The sequence below is a fragment of the Mixophyes fleayi genome, chromosome 9 (genome assembly GCF_038048845.1).
Source record: "Mixophyes fleayi isolate aMixFle1 chromosome 9, aMixFle1.hap1, whole genome shotgun sequence".
In the NCBI taxonomy this organism is placed as follows: domain Eukaryota; kingdom Metazoa; phylum Chordata; class Amphibia; order Anura; family Limnodynastidae; genus Mixophyes; species Mixophyes fleayi.
Genome location: NC_134410.1, coordinates 10,483,649 through 10,488,429, shown reverse-complemented (window position 1 = coordinate 10,488,429; position 4,781 = coordinate 10,483,649). Strand labels below are relative to the sequence as shown.

General features: G+C 36.0%; 1 non-coding gene across 1 annotated transcript; it reads left to right on the top strand.

Moving 5' to 3' along the window:
• Positions 1-1,097: 1,097 nt before the first annotated feature.
• TRNAR-ACG (transfer RNA arginine (anticodon ACG)) lies at positions 1,098-1,170 on the top strand. The gene has a single exon. It is a non-coding gene; the product is annotated as a tRNA-Arg (tRNA).
• Positions 1,171-4,781: the final 3,611 nt, after the last annotated feature.

Here is a 4,781-nt window from a genome sequence, read left to right as displayed (position 1 = left end):
TTGATTTGCAAGATATTTAATTCAGTGACACTTTCAATGCAAGCAAACACTGCTTTTATCAGTTAGACCAGTGATGGGCAAACTACGGCCCGCGGGCCAGATCTGGCCCACTTAGAGGTTCTATCCAGCCCGCCAATATTTTTAAAAATTTCATTCAAATATGCATAAAATGATTAAAATATAATTATTTGTTTTTATATTTAAATAAAAACATAGATACGAGGAACTTATAGAAATGCAGTCACAGCTTCATTCATCACATTAGTTTTATAAAAATTTGTATTATATATTTTGATATTTGAGTTTTTTTAATAAATTATATTGGCTCACTTGCCCGCTCCTGAAAAAGTTTGCCCATCACTGAGCTAGACTGTGCAGTTATTAGAAACAAGACAGTAATGCGTATTTTAGCCACTAAGTGGCTCCACATACCCTGTGTTATCTGCCTGACCGCATATGTGTGAATTACTAATTTTGTAATGTAAAAATATTGAGACATATTTTAATTCTTTTAAACAAGCAAATGAAACTAGACTAACATTTCATTCGAAACTGAAAAGTACTTGTTTGTATGTTTGACAAGTTCCAACCTGACTCCTTTTCAGAATTCATTTTCCAACTGCAAAAACAGGACGGATTGCAAAACTGGACTTAAAGGGCCTCATTTAGAGTAAGGGGGAAAGCAAAAATGGAACAAATTTTGCATTTATTATATTGACTGCTTTTGCATCTAGCAGACAAATACTGGCAGACTTATTTGTAACTGATTTAAAGTTGAGCCAGTATACGCACCAACCCCCAACTCTAAATCTTTCCACACATTCTCAATGTGCACCCTCTGCAGTGCATTCTGGTTTTGCCAAGGTGCAAAATTGCATCTTTTAATTGGGTCTACTCTTAACTAAACTAATCATTCCAATTAGGAATAATTGAGAACAGCAGAAGTAAATTATTATCCCACCGAAAAGGAGTATGTTTTTTTAAATTAAAATAACTCATAATCTTAAAGGATTTTTAAAAAATTATATTTTTTACAAGCCATTTTTAGTTCTCCCCTTTCATACATTAAAACTTCACTTGGGGGGCTACAGCATGTGGGGCCAGTGGCGCAATGGATAACGCGTCTGACTACGGATCAGAAGATTGTAGGTTCGACTCCTACCTGGCTCGATATTTTTTTTTTGCCTTAAATTAGTGTCATTTTTTTTCTTTTCTGTATTTATTGCTGTTCATTTATCCCTGTAGACAAAAATCGAAAAATTCTTTACTAATGTAAAATTAAGTTTATAGTGTAATTAGTACATAGTCTGTAAGGCTGGGTACACACAATTTCTCCCTATGCGATATGCTTAAAGATTTTACCAACAATGAGAAAGAAAAAAACCCAATCAACATGCCGATTCCTGTGTACATACTATACATGTTTCACAAGATTTAGCCTCAGATCTGTGCTCTTCATCTGTTATAACCATCGGATGAAAAGATGGTGACTCTGCACACTCCATAGAGATCTATGGACACTGCCGGTGCTGAGTGCGTACACACTGCAGAATTGGAACGACATTGTTACAACGACATTTTCAGTGTGTTTTAAAAATCATATGAAATAATATGTTGTGCTTTGGAACGATAATCGTTCATCATTGAAGCGTACACACTAATGCGTTTAAAGCAGAAGTAAATACATTAAATGGAGTGTTAGATTTACTAATGCACTTGGCTGTGTGGGTAGGGAGCATAATAAAGGCTACACCTAGTGAGACTAGAAAAATATATATATCTGATCGTAGCCATGGATCGCTTTCGGTGGCCCTGATGACTGATGTCTATGAAGATGTTATTCTCCAGTTTTTTTTCTGAAGATTAGGTGCTAGTGGTTTGTGAAGTGAGATGCTAAGATGTAAAGCTATACTTATGAGTTGTGAAAAGTGAGGGATCCGTAGTGAAGAATAGTCGAAAAGTAAAAATATATAAGGAAAAAGGTAGAGATAAAAAATCACAGTAAAATGAACAGAATGTAAAATAAAAATGGAAGTGAAATGGAAATATTAAGTAGAATGAAGAATATATTTTAGATTATATAATATATAATAAGGGGATGGGATAGCTTGTTTAGTAACATATAGTGGTGAGCTGTGTTTGGTGAGAATATGGATAAGGTGCAAGTGTGGTGTGTGAGTGGCAAGGATATATAATGTATGTGATTGGGACACGGATGTGAATAAGGAATAGGTACTGTGTGGTGAGGATAGTGGTATTAGGAGTGAAAGTGAAGATTGAAGAAAGTGGAGGTGAAGATATTGGAGCAAGAAATAATATTGTGTGTAAAGGATAATTCTAATGTGGATATATGTTAGATTGATAAATGTGGAGTTAGTAATCCAGATAAGGAGAGGAGATGTATAGGTCATGGGGGTGTAAGTGAAATGCAGGATGGGACTAGGGGTAAGTTTTAGGAGATAAAGGTGTGAATGGTTGTGTGAAGTGTTTTGTCAGAGAAGACGATAAAATAAAGTGAACAGTGTAAATGGTGAGAAAATGAAAAATAATAACAAATAAACATATAACTAAATAATTAAATAGAAGAATCAAACTTCGATTATGACCCAACGCGTTTCACAAATGTGCGCGGCTTCCTCAATGGGTTCTCTGTAAGGGTGATTAACCATGTTTAGGCGCTCAGTATTTATCAGTTTCAACCGAGTTGTCGCCAAAATTCTGCCCTGTGATTGGTTGGAAATCATATCACAAAGGGGGTGAAGTGTTTTTTGTGCCAAAATAATTGATTGTCATTGGCTGTATAGCCAGTGACATAGATGGTGTTTGATATTGTTGGTGGTATAGTGTCTGTGACGTCAGCTGGGACTTTGTTCGTGCATCCCCTATGGTAAGGAACATTGCTGTGGTGTGGGGTGTAGATAGACGCACACATCTATGGTCTGCGCGGGATGTCATAGGTTGTTTACAAGACCTGACTCAGGCGACATCCTGTCCTGAGAAACCTTATATACTAAACTTAATACATGAAAACAGACTCCCACACCAATGGAACACACACTAATCAACAAAGAACTCTACAGAGAACTAGAGAAACTACTAACAAAAGAAACAAAGAAATGGTGGGACATAAAAACACTAAAGAAATGCATTGAAATGAAACTTATACCTAGAGGCTTAGGTCTCCATAAAATACCCACATGCTATACAGAGAATAATACATTTAAGGAAGCCTTGTTCAATGACCTAGAAAGTGGCTTACTCAACTTAATGAAACTTTTAGTCGAAGAACACCAAAAGATAATAGAGTGCGTAGAAGTAGATATCAACCTACAAAAAGTCTTAATTAACACATAGGTAACTGACCCCGCACTACACGGAAATAAACAACGTAGCAAATAGACTTAACATACTAAACAAAAGTATCTTAGAGACTAAAAGGAGGAAACTAGCAAGGGGCACACATGTTTACAGAAAAGGAACAAATAGAAAACTAACCAAAGACACACAATCAAAAAAGGAGAACCACAAAGCACAAACATGACGTACCAGCAAACACAAACCATTCTATATAGACACAGACAACCCCATCCAAGACGAACACCTGGATTTACACATGCACAATAGAATCCTACCCACCCTACACTATAACAACATGAACCACCAGTTCAATCTCACAAACCCCAGAAGAACATAACACAACCGGATAATACAGGAAAAATACCACAAAAATGAAGACACACAAAATACAGACAAAGACCCAATTAAACTCACATATGCAACTATGGATCCCTACTAGCTGTAACAACACCACAACACAATGGAACATTAACCTAAACAAAATATGCATAACACACCATCTCCCATCACAGGAAAATACAACACCAACCAAAACACCATTATCACAGAACACTTTTTTAGAACAGGACACCCCAATCACAGATAGAGGAAGAATACACAAAACCCCAGCTTTAATATGAAAACAAAAAAGAAAATCAGGGGATGTAGAGGAGGAAATAAAGTTAGGGAAAAATAAAAAAAAACATGATGAATTAAACAAAAACAAACACAAATTAGGCATCTTCAATCTTAGCAGTCAAGCCCTAAACATACACCAATTAAGCCTACTTAAAAATGTACTAAGCTTTGCCCCAACAGCATACACAAGAAGCTTTGATGCATTCATAGACATATGCAAATTCTGTAGGAAACTAACACTGAAACAATACTGCACAAAAACAGCCCTAGAGGGAAAATCACAGACAAACAACCATAACCAACCAAAGACTCAATACAAACAAACCACGCTCAAACCAAAATATAAATTCTATCAATAGACACATAAGAGAAATGCAATAACACTGTTTTAGAAACTGGTCAAACAAGACATAGAAGACACAACCAAAAGAAAAACACCCTATCACATATCAAACGTAGCAAAAAAAGAGTCAAAAACGCAAAAACTGCTTCAAAAAGACACAGAAACAATAATTAAACCAGCAGATAAAGGAGGAAACATAGTCATTATGGACACCACTGAATACATAGACGAAGACTCCTGTCTGATCCCCACACATACAAGAAACTTACATATGACCCAACCAACAAAGTCATCTCAGAACTAAAAAAAATACTAGATGAAGGACTAGAATACTATTTCCTAAGCCCACAAGAATTACAATATCTACAAACCAAACAGCCACAAATTCCCACATTTAACTTCCTACCAAAAATACACAAATCCATCACTAACCCACCGGGAGACCCGTTGTTTCAGGCATAGA